At 39.1% G+C, this 11,064-nt stretch overlaps 20 pseudogenes; all 20 read left to right on the forward strand.

Moving 5' to 3' along the window:
- The first annotated feature begins 1,335 nt into the window (after nt 1-1,335).
- Nucleotides 1,336-1,454, forward strand: LOC114779960 (uncharacterized; annotated as a pseudogene).
- A 163-nt stretch (nt 1,455-1,617) lies between these two features.
- LOC114779985 (uncharacterized) lies at nt 1,618-1,736 on the forward strand (annotated as a pseudogene).
- An 820-nt stretch (nt 1,737-2,556) lies between these two features.
- LOC114779961 (uncharacterized) lies at nt 2,557-2,675 on the forward strand (annotated as a pseudogene).
- A 162-nt stretch (nt 2,676-2,837) lies between these two features.
- On the forward strand, nt 2,838-2,956 carry LOC114779987 (uncharacterized; annotated as a pseudogene).
- Nucleotides 2,957-3,117: 161 nt separating this feature from the next.
- On the forward strand, nt 3,118-3,236 carry LOC114779988 (uncharacterized; annotated as a pseudogene).
- Nucleotides 3,237-3,773: 537 nt separating this feature from the next.
- On the forward strand, nt 3,774-3,892 carry LOC114779962 (uncharacterized; annotated as a pseudogene).
- Nucleotides 3,893-4,710: 818 nt separating this feature from the next.
- Nucleotides 4,711-4,829, forward strand: LOC114779964 (uncharacterized; annotated as a pseudogene).
- Nucleotides 4,830-4,991: 162 nt separating this feature from the next.
- Nucleotides 4,992-5,110, forward strand: LOC114779989 (uncharacterized; annotated as a pseudogene).
- Nucleotides 5,111-5,271: 161 nt separating this feature from the next.
- On the forward strand, nt 5,272-5,390 carry LOC114779990 (uncharacterized; annotated as a pseudogene).
- Nucleotides 5,391-5,929: 539 nt separating this feature from the next.
- On the forward strand, nt 5,930-6,048 carry LOC114779992 (uncharacterized; annotated as a pseudogene).
- Nucleotides 6,049-6,210: 162 nt separating this feature from the next.
- Nucleotides 6,211-6,329, forward strand: LOC114779936 (uncharacterized; annotated as a pseudogene).
- Nucleotides 6,330-6,868: 539 nt separating this feature from the next.
- LOC114779965 (uncharacterized) lies at nt 6,869-6,987 on the forward strand (annotated as a pseudogene).
- A 163-nt stretch (nt 6,988-7,150) lies between these two features.
- On the forward strand, nt 7,151-7,269 carry LOC114779937 (uncharacterized; annotated as a pseudogene).
- Nucleotides 7,270-7,808: 539 nt separating this feature from the next.
- On the forward strand, nt 7,809-7,927 carry LOC114779966 (uncharacterized; annotated as a pseudogene).
- Nucleotides 7,928-8,089: 162 nt separating this feature from the next.
- On the forward strand, nt 8,090-8,208 carry LOC114779938 (uncharacterized; annotated as a pseudogene).
- A 540-nt stretch (nt 8,209-8,748) lies between these two features.
- LOC114779967 (uncharacterized) lies at nt 8,749-8,867 on the forward strand (annotated as a pseudogene).
- Nucleotides 8,868-9,029: 162 nt separating this feature from the next.
- LOC114779939 (uncharacterized) lies at nt 9,030-9,148 on the forward strand (annotated as a pseudogene).
- Nucleotides 9,149-9,688: 540 nt separating this feature from the next.
- On the forward strand, nt 9,689-9,807 carry LOC114779968 (uncharacterized; annotated as a pseudogene).
- A 162-nt stretch (nt 9,808-9,969) lies between these two features.
- On the forward strand, nt 9,970-10,088 carry LOC114779940 (uncharacterized; annotated as a pseudogene).
- Nucleotides 10,089-10,628: 540 nt separating this feature from the next.
- Nucleotides 10,629-10,747, forward strand: LOC114779969 (uncharacterized; annotated as a pseudogene).
- The last annotated feature ends 317 nt before the right edge of the window (nt 10,748-11,064 follow it).

The following is an 11,064-nucleotide window of genomic DNA, read 5'->3' on the forward strand; positions in this document are numbered from 1 at the left end:
TCTGAGGACATCACAAAAACTGAGCAGGAAATCGTTTACATTGTGTCTGTGTCCAGCAACGGAGAATTTACGTCGGACTTTCTTGGACTGATTGAACTGGGTACTGATCGAACCGCGCAGGCCATAACAGACGGACTTGTGAGACTTTTCCAGAACGCAGGCTTGAATGACTGGGCAACAAAGTTGGTCGCTGTGTGCACAGACGGGGCTGCTGTCAACGTCGGTATGTACAACGGCGTTGTGCCAAAACTCCGGCAACTTGCTGCAGTTAGAGAATCCCTTGTGCACATTCTGTGCACGGCACACACACTGGAGAATTGCTTAAAATCAGCTGATCGCAACGTTCCTTACTGTGAGACATTTAATTGCTCCGTGGTCAAGCTGCTGCAGTTTTATTTGCAAAAAGGTGGAGCAAAAAAAATAGCTGCCCTGAAGAAGCTGTGTGAAGAAAATGGGATCCCCTTTGTGAAGCTGGGTAAGTTTCATAATATCAGGTGGTCTGCATGGAGGCATGAAACACTGTTAAAAATATCAAGACTATTGCCAGCCATTAAAATGCAACTGGCTACGAGTGATAACAGTGACTTGCAGCATATCTGTACAGAGCGTTTTCAATGCTTTCTGTCAAACATGCTTGACATTGGCAACATTTTAAAGACCACATCCATTAGGTTTCAGAAGGAAAAGCTGATTATTGGAGAATGTAAGGATGAACTCATGGTGGCCATTGGACAGTTCACCCTTCTGCTTGATAGTGAGGGCCACTACAGAGCACACACTGTTTCTAATGCTGATGCTGACAGAGACAAGACAAACTTACTCAGGGGGTTAATTGAAGAGTTTGAAATCAGATATGACTCCCTCAAGTCATGTGATCATTTCTTAGTATTTGATCCTTCAACATGGCCTCAGGAAAAGCAAGACCTCCACATTTTTGGAAACATAACTGTTTGCAGCATTCTCAAGAAATATGAGGCCATCTTGCATCTTGACAAAGACACCACTGTGACAGAATGGATGCGCTTTAAAGCAGGCAGGAAAACGCCTGGGAGCCTCTTCTGTGTATGACTTGGTCCAAATAGTGAATACAAGTAACCCAGATGCTTACTCCAACATCAACAAGGTGGTTAAGCTGTCTCTTACACTGCCTTTAAGCAGTGCAGCTTGTGAGAGGGGATTCTCACATCTCAACTTGTTGTTTTGCAAATAAAAGCTTACCACTCCAACTTTTATGCCTTTTCTCCATCATAATTTGACAGTAAAGCGGGAGTTTTCACTCTTTGATATGTGTTCAAGCCCCTTTGGTTTAAAGTTCAAGATTTTCAAGCAGAGTTTGTGTACGGACAAACCAGCTGAAGAATGCCCAATCTTGTCTGATCTCAGAAGCTAAGAAGGCTTGGGCCTGGTTAGTACTTGGATGGGAGACTACATGGGAATACCAGGTGCTGTAAGCTTTAACTATTGAAAAACTTTTAAAATGAAAGTATTTACATGGCTTTGTTAGCTTTTTTTGCCTTTTTTTCCATCATAATTTGATAGTAAAGCGGGAGTTTTCGCACTTTATAATGTTTTCAAAGCCCTTTTGGTTTTAAAGTTCAAGATTTTCAAGCAGAGTTTGTGTACGGACAAACCAGCTGAAGAATGCCCAATCTTGTCTGATCTCAGAAGCTAAGAAGGCTTGGGCCTGGTTAGTACTTGGATGGGAGACTACATGGGAATGCCAGGTGCTGTAAGCTTTAACTATTGAAAAACTTTTAAAATGAAAGTATTTACATGGCTTTGTTAGCTTTTTTTGCCTTTTCTCCATCATAATTTGATAGTAAAGCGGGAGTTTTCGCACTTTATAATGTTTTCAAAGTCCCTTTTGGTTTAAAGTCAAGATTTTCAAGCAGAGTTTGCTTACGGACAATGCCAGCTGAAGATTGCCCAATCTTGTCTGATCTCAGAAGCTAAGAAGGCTTGGGCCTGGTTAGTACTTGAATGGGAGACTACATGGGAATGCCAGGTGCTGTAAGCTTTAACTATTGTAAGACTTTTAAAATGAAAGTATTTACATCACTTTGTTAACTTTTTTAAAGTAAGTTAAGGGGTACTTTCTTTCTTTAGTATGTTTTCCCGCCTTTTTTCTTTTTTTTTTTTTTTTTTTTTTTTAACTTCTCTTCAGGTTTCTTTGTCTGTGTGTGCTCTACAACGATCATTCACAGGCTTGGCTATGGAGTGGGGTGGAGCTGAATCGATTAGGTGGGGTTTTCCAGCCCTCGGCCTTCAGGTGCTACGCACCCTGATGTCAATTTAATATCTGATATTTCATATTAAGCGGATTTTTATAACAGGGAGTCGGCAATAGGGCCTGCTCCATCCGCTTTATTCATCGACCCAGTATTGCATTGCCTCTAGAAGGTGTGCACTTTATTTGTTGTTTTGCAAATAAAAGCTTACCACTCCAACTTTTATGCCTTTTCTCCATCATAATTTGACAGTAAAGCGGGAGTTTTCACTCTTTGATATGTGTTCAAGCCCCTTTGGTTTAAAGTTCAAGATTTTCAAGCAGAGTTTGTGTACGGACAAACCAGCTGAAGAATGCCCAATCTTGTCTGATCTCAGAAGCTAAGAAGGCTTGGGCCTGGTTAGTACTTGGATGGGAGACTACATGGGAATACCAGGTGCTGTAAGCTTTAACTATTGAAAAACTTTTAAAATGAAAGTATTTACATGGCTTTGTTAGCTTTTTTTGCCTTTTTTTCCATCATAATTTGATAGTAAAGCGGGAGTTTTCGCACTTTATAATGTTTTCAAAGCCCTTTTGGTTTAAAGTTCAAGATTTTCAAGCAGAGTTTGTGTACGGACAAACCAGCTGAAGAATGCCCAATCTTGTCTGATCTCAGAAGCTAAGAAGGCTTGGGCCTGGTTAGTACTTGGATGGGAGACTACATGGGAATGCCAGGTGCTGTAAGCTTTAACTATTGAAAAACTTTTAAAATGAAAGTATTTACATGGCTTTGTTAGCTTTTTTTGCCTTTTCTCCATCATAATTTGATAGTAAAGCGGGAGTTTTCGCACTTTATAATGTTTTCAAAGCCCTTTTGGTTTAAAGTTCAAGATTTTCAAGCAGAGTTTGTGTACGGACAAACCAGCTGAAGAATGCCCAATCTTGTCTGATCTCAGAAGCTAAGAAGGCTTGGGCCTGGTTAGTACTTGGATGGGAGACTACATGGGAATGCCAGGTGCTGTAAGCTTTAACTATTGTAAAACTTTTAAAATGAAAGTATTTACATCACTTTGTTAACTTTTTTAAAGTAAGTTAAGGGGTACTTTCTTTCTTTAGTATGTTTTCCCGCCTTTTTTCTTTTTTTTTTTTTTTTTTTTTTAACTTCTCTTCAGGTTTCTTTGTCTGTGTGTGCTCTACAACGATCATTCACAGGCTTGGCTATGGAGTGGGGTGGAGCTGAATCGATTAGGTGGGGTTTTCCAGCCCTCGGCCTTCAGGTGCTACGCACCCTGATGTCAATTTAATATCTGATATTTCATATTAAGCGGATTTTTATAACAGGGAGTCGGCAATAGGGCCTGCTCAATCCGCTTTATTCATCGACCCAGTATTGCATTGCCTCTAGAAGGTGTGCACTTTATTTGTTGTTTTGCAAATAAAAGCTTACCACTCCAACTTTTATGCCTTTTCTCCATCATAATTTGACAGTAAAGCGGGAGTTTTCACTCTTTGATATGTGTTCAAGCCCCTTTGGTTTAAAGTTCAAGATTTTCAAGCAGAGTTTGTGTACGGACAAACCAGCTGAAGAATGCCCAATCTTGTCTGATCTCAGAAGCTAAGAAGGCTTGGGCCTGGTTAGTACTTGGATGGGAGACTACATGGGAATACCAGGTGCTGTAAGCTTTAACTATTGAAAAACTTTTAAAATGAAAGTATTTACATGGCTTTGTTAGCTTTTTTTGCCTTTTCTCCATCATAATTTGATAGTAAAGCGGGAGTTTTCGCACTTTATAATGTTTTCAAAGCCCTTTTGGTTTAAAGTTCAAGATTTTCAAGCAGAGTTTGTGTACGGACAAGCCAGCTGAAGAATGCCCAATCTTGTCTGATCTCAGAAGCTAAGAAGGCTTGGGCCTGGTTAGTACTTGAATGGGAGACTACATGGGAATGCCAGGTGCTGTAAGCTTTAACTATTGTAAAACTTTTAAAATGAAAGTATTTACATCACTTTGTTAACTTTTTTAAAGTAAGTTAAGGGGTACTTTCTTTCTTTAGTATGTTTTCCCGCCTTTTTTCTTTTTTTTTTTTTTTTTTTTTTTAACTTCTCTTCAGGTTTCTTTGTCTGTGTGTGCTCTACAACGATCATTCACAGGCTTGGCTATGGAGTGGGGTGGAGCTGAATCGATTAGGTGGGGTTTTCCAGCCCTCGGCCTTCAGGTGCTACGCACCCTGATGTCAATTTAATATCTGATATGTCATATTAAGCGGATTTTTATAACAGGGAGTCGGCAATAGGGCCTGCTCCATCCGCTTTATTCATCGACCCAGTATTGCATTGCCTCTAGAAGGTGTGCACTTTATTTGTTGTTTTGCAAATAAAAGCTTACCACTCCAACTTTTATGCCTTTTCTCCATCATAATTTGACAGTAAAGCGGGAGTTTTCACTCTTTGATATGTGTTCAAGCCCCTTTGGTTTAAAGTTCAAGATTTTCAAGCAGAGTTTGTGTACGGACAAACCAGCTGAAGAATGCCCAATCTTGTCTGATCTCAGAAGCTAAGAAGGCTTGGGCCTGGTTAGTACTTGGATGGGAGACTACATGGGAATACCAGGTGCTGTAAGCTTTAACTATTGAAAAACTTTTAAAATGAAAGTATTTACATGGCTTTGTTAGCTTTTTTTGCCTTTTTTTCCATCATAATTTGATAGTAAAGCGGGAGTTTTCGCACTTTATAATGTTTTCAAAGCCCTTTTGGTTTAAAGTTCAAGATTTTCAAGCAGAGTTTGTGTACGGACAAACCAGCTGAAGAATGCCCAATCTTGTCTGATCTCAGAAGCTAAGAAGGCTTGGGCCTGGTTAGTACTTGGATGGGAGACTACATGGGAATGCCAGGTGCTGTAAGCTTTAACTATTGAAAAACTTTTAAAATGAAAGTATTTACATGGCTTTGTTAGCTTTTTTTGCCTTTTCTCCATCATAATTTGATAGTAAAGCGGGAGTTTTCGCACTTTATAATGTTTTCAAAGCCCTTTTGGTTTAAAGTTCAAGATTTTCAAGCAGAGTTTGTGTACGGACAAACCAGCTGAAGAATGCCCAATCTTGTCTGATCTCAGAAGCTAAGAAGGCTTGGGCCTGGTTAGTACTTGGATGGGAGACTACATGGGAATGCCAGGTGCTGTAAGCTTTAACTATTGTAAAACTTTTAAAATGAAAGTATTTACATCACTTTGTTAACTTTTTTAAAGTAAGTTAAGGGGTACTTTCTTTCTTTAGTATGTTTTCCCGCCTTTTTTCTTTTTTTTTTTTTTTTTTTTTTTTAACTTCTCTTCAGGTTTCTTTGTCTGTGTGTGCTCTACAACGATCATTCACAGGCTTGGCTATGGAGTGGGGTGGAGCTGAATCGATTAGGTGGGGTTTTCCAGCCCTCGGCCTTCAGGTGCTACGCACCCTGATGTCAATTTAATATCTGATATTTCATATTAAGCGGATTTTTATAACAGGGAGTCGGCAATAGGGCCTGCTCCATCCGCTTTATTCATCGACCCAGTATTGCATTGCCTCTAGAAGGTGTGCACTTTATTTGTTGTTTTGCAAATAAAAGCTTACCACTCCAACTTTTATGCCTTTTCTCCATCATAATTTGACAGTAAAGCGGGAGTTTTCACTCTTTGATATGTGTTCAAGCCCCTTTGGTTTAAAGTTCAAGATTTTCAAGCAGAGTTTGTGTACGGACAAACCAGCTGAAGAATGCCCAATCTTGTCTGATCTCAGAAGCTAAGAAGGCTTGGGCCTGGTTAGTACTTGGATGGGAGACTACATGGGAATGCCAGGTGCTGTAAGCTTTAACTATTGAAAAACTTTTAAAATGAAAGTATTTACATGGCTTTGTTAGCTTTTTTTGCCTTTTTTTCCATCATAATTTGATAGTAAAGCGGGAGTTTTCGCACTTTATAATGTTTTCAAAGCCCTTTTGGTTTAAAGTTCAAGATTTTCAAGCAGAGTTTGTGTACGGACAAACCAGCTGAAGAATGCCCAATCTTGTCTGATCTCAGAAGCTAAGAAGGCTTGGGCCTGGTTAGTACTTGGATGGGAGACTACATGGGAATGCCAGGTGCTGTAAGCTTTAACTATTGTAAGACTTTTAAAATGAAAGTATTTACATCACTTTGTTAACTTTTTTAAAGTAAGTTAAGGGGTACTTTCTTTCTTTAGTATGTTTTCCCGCCTTTTTTCTTTTTTTTTTTTTTTTTTTTTTTTAACTTCTCTTCAGGTTTCTTTGTCTGTGTGTGCTCTACAACGATCATTCACAGGCTTGGCTATGGAGTGGGGTGGAGCTGAATCGATTAGGTGGGGTTTTCCAGCCCTCGGCCTTCAGGTGCTACGCACCCTGATGTCAATTTAATATCTGATATTTCATATTAAGCGGATTTTTATAACAGGGAGTCGGCAATAGGGCCTGCTCAATCCGCTTTATTCATCGACCCAGTATTGCATTGCCTCTAGAAGGTGTGCACTTTATTTGTTGTTTTGCAAATAAAAGCTTACCACTCCAACTTTTATGCCTTTTCTCCATCATAATTTGACAGTAAAGCGGGAGTTTTCACTCTTTGATATGTGTTCAAGCCCCTTTGGTTTAAAGTTCAAGATTTTCAAGCAGAGTTTGTGTACGGACAAACCAGCTGAAGAATGCCCAATCTTGTCTGATCTCAGAAGCTAAGAAGGCTTGGGCCTGGTTAGTACTTGGATGGGAGACTACATGGGAATACCAGGTGCTGTAAGCTTTAACTATTGAAAAACTTTTAAAATGAAAGTATTTACATGGCTTTGTTAGCTTTTTTTTGCCTTTTTTTCCATCATAATTTGATAGTAAAGCGGGAGTTTTCGCACTTTATAATGTTTTCAAAGCCCTTTTGGTTTAAAGTTCAAGATTTTCAAGCAGAGTTTGTGTACGGACAAACCAGCTGAAGAATGCCCAATCTTGTCTGATCTCAGAAGCTAAGAAGGCTTGGGCCTGGTTAGTACTTGGATGGGAGACTACATGGGAATGCCAGGTGCTGTAAGCTTTAACTATTGTAAGACTTTTAAAATGAAAGTATTTACATCACTTTGTTAACTTTTTTAAAGTAAGTTAAGGGGTACTTTCTTTCTTTAGTATGTTTTCCCGCCTTTTTTTTTTTTTTTTTTTTTTTTTTTTTTTAACTTCTCTTCAGGTTTCTTTGTCTGTGTGTGCTCTACAACGATCATTCACAGGCTTGGCTATGGAGTGGGGTGGAGCTGAATCGATTAGGTGGGGTTTTCCAGCCCTCGGCCTTCAGGTGCTACGCACCCTGATGTCAATTTAATATCTGATATTTCATATTAAGCGGATTTTTATAACAGGGAGTCGGCAATAGGGCCTGCTCAATCCGCTTTATTCATCGACCCAGTATTGCATTGCCTCTAGAAGGTGTGCACTTTATTTGTTGTTTTGCAAATAAAAGCTTACCACTCCAACTTTTATGCCTTTTCTCCATCATAATTTGACAGTAAAGCGGGAGTTTTCACTCTTTGATATGTGTTCAAGCCCCTTTGGTTTAAAGTTCAAGATTTTCAAGCAGAGTTTGTGTACGGACAAACCAGCTGAAGAATGCCCAATCTTGTCTGATCTCAGAAGCTAAGAAGGCTTGGGCCTGGTTAGTACTTGGATGGGAGACTACATGGGAATACCAGGTGCTGTAAGCTTTAACTATTGAAAAACTTTTAAAATGAAAGTATTTACATGGCTTTGTTAGCTTTTTTTGCCTTTTTCTCCATCATAATTTGATAGTAAAGCGGGAGTTTTCGCACTTTATAATGTTTTCAAAGCCCTTTTGGTTTAAAGTTCAAGATTTTCAAGCAGAGTTTGTGTACGGACAAACCAGCTGAAGAATGCCCAATCTTGTCTGATCTCAGAAGCTAAGAAGGCTTGGGCCTGGTTAGTACTTGGATGGGAGACTACATGGGAATGCCAGGTGCTGTAAGCTTTAACTATTGTAAATACTTTTAAAATGAAAGTATTTACATCACTTTGTTAACTTTTTTAAAGTAAGTTAAGGGGTACTTTCTTTCTTTAGTATGTTTTCCCGCCTTTTTTCTTTTTTTTTTTTTTTTTTTTTTTTAACTTTTCTTCAGGTTTCTTTGTCTGTGTGTGCTCTACAACGATCATTCACAGGCTTGGCTATGGAGTGGGGTGGAGCTGAATCGATTAGGTGGGGTTTTCCAGCCCTCGGCCTTCAGGTGCTACGCACCCTGATGTCAATTTAATATCTGATATTTCATATTAAGCGGATTTTTATAACAGGGAGTCGGCAATAGGGCCTGCTCAATCCGCTTTATTCATCGACCCAGTATTGCATTGCCTCTAGAAGGTGTGCACTTTATTTGTTGTTTTGCAAATAAAAGCTTACCACTCCAACTTTTATGCCTTTTCTCCATCATAATTTGACAGTAAAGCGGGAGTTTTCACTCTTTGATATGTGTTCAAGCCCCTTTGGTTTAAAGTTCAAGATTTTCAAGCAGAGTTTGTGTACGGACAAACCAGCTGAAGAATGCCCAATCTTGTCTGATCTCAGAAGCTAAGAAGGCTTGGGCCTGGTTAGTACTTGGATGGGAGACTACATGGGAATACCAGGTGCTGTAAGCTTTAACTATTGAAAAACTTTTAAAATGAAAGTATTTACATGGCTTTGTTAGCTTTTTTTGCCTTTTTTTCCATCATAATTTGATAGTAAAGCGGGAGTTTTCGCACTTTATAATGTTTTCAAAGCCCTTTTGGTTTAAAGTTCAAGATTTTCAAGCAGAGTTTGTGTACGGACAAACCAGCTGAAGAATGCCCAATCTTGTCTGATCTCAGAAGCTAAGAAGGCTTGGGCCTGGTTAGTACTTGGATGGGAGACTACATGGGAATGCCAGGTGCTGTAAGCTTTAACTATTGTAAATACTTTTAAAATGAAAGTATTTACATCACTTTGTTAACTTTTTTAAAGTAAGTTAAGGGGTACTTTCTTTCTTTAGTATGTTTTCCCGCCTTTTTTTTTTTTTTTTTTTTTTTTTTTTTTTAACTTCTCTTCAGGTTTCTTTGTCTGTGTGTGCTCTACAACGATCATTCACAGGCTTGGCTATGGAGTGGGGTGGAGCTGAATCGATTAGGTGGGGTTTTCCAGCCCTCGGCCTTCAGGTGCTACGCACCCTGATGTCAATTTAATATCTGATATTTCATATTAAGCGGATTTTTATAACAGGGAGTCGGCAATAGGGCCTGCTCAATCCGCTTTATTCATCGACCCAGTATTGCATTGCCTCTAGAAGGTGTGCACTTTATTTGTTGTTTTGCAAATAAAAGCTTACCACTCCAACTTTTATGCCTTTTCTCCATCATAATTTGACAGTAAAGCGGGAGTTTTCACTCTTTGATATGTGTTCAAGCCCCTTTGGTTTAAAGTTCAAGATTTTCAAGCAGAGTTTGTGTACGGACAAACCAGCTGAAGAATGCCCAATCTTGTCTGATCTCAGAAGCTAAGAAGGCTTGGGCCTGGTTAGTACTTGGATGGGAGACTACATGGGAATACCAGGTGCTGTAAGCTTTAACTATTGAAAAACTTTTAAAATGAAAGTATTTACATGGCTTTGTTAGCTTTTTTTGCCTTTTTCTCCATCATAATTTGATAGTAAAGCGGGAGTTTTCGCACTTTATAATGTTTTCAAAGCCCTTTTGGTTTAAAGTTCAAGATTTTCAAGCAGAGTTTGTGTACGGACAAACCAGCTGAAGAATGCCCAATCTTGTCTGATCTCAGAAGCTAAGAAGGCTTGGGCCTGGTTAGTACTTGGATGGGAGACTACATGGGAATGCCAGGTGCTGTAAGCTTTAACTATTGTAAATACTTTTAAAATGAAAGTATTTACATCACTTTGTTATCTTTTTTAAAGTAAGTTAAGGGGTACTTTCTTTCTTTAGTATGTTTTCCCGCCTTTTTTTTTTTTTTTTTTTTTTTTTTTTTTTAACTTCTCTTCAGGTTTCTTTGTCTGTGTGTGCTCTACAACGATCATTCACAGGCTTGGCTATGGAGTGGGGTGGAGCTGAATCGATTAGGTGGGGTTTTCCAGCCCTCGGCCTTCAGGTGCTACGCACCCTGATGTCAATTTAATATCTGATATTTCATATTAAGCGGATTTTTATAACAGGGAGTCGGCAATAGGGCCTGCTCCATCCGCTTTATTCATCGACCCAGTATTGCATTGCCTCTAGAAGGTGTGCACTTTATTTGTTGTTTTGCAAATAAAAGCTTACCACTCCAACTTTTATGCCTTTTCTCCATCATAATTTGACAGTAAAGCGGGAGTTTTCACTCTTTGATATGTGTTCAAGCCCCTTTGGTTTAAAGTTCAAGATTTTCAAGCAGAGTTTGTGTACGGACAAACCAGCTGAAGAATGCCCAATCTTGTCTGATCTCAGAAGCTAAGAAGGCTTGGGCCTGGTTAGTACTTGGATGGGAGACTACATGGGAATACCAGGTGCTGTAAGCTTTAACTATTGAAAAACTTTTAAAATGAAAGTATTTACATGGCTTTGTTAGCTTTTTTTGCCTTTTTTCCATCATAATTTGATAGTAAAGCGGGGAGTTTTCGCACTTTATAATGTTTTCAAAGCCCTTTTGGTTTAAAGTTCAAGATTTTCAAGCAGAGTTTGTGTACGGACAAACCAGCTGAAGAATGCCCAATCTTGTCTGATCTCAGAAGCTAAGAAGGCTTGGGCCTGGTTAGTACTTGGATGGGAGGCTACATGGGAATGCCAGGTGCTGTAAGCTTTAACTATTGAAAAACTTTTAAAATGAAAGTATTTA

This window comes from Denticeps clupeoides, unplaced genomic scaffold, assembly GCF_900700375.1.
Source record: "Denticeps clupeoides unplaced genomic scaffold, fDenClu1.1, whole genome shotgun sequence".
In the NCBI taxonomy this organism is placed as follows: domain Eukaryota; kingdom Metazoa; phylum Chordata; class Actinopteri; order Clupeiformes; family Denticipitidae; genus Denticeps; species Denticeps clupeoides.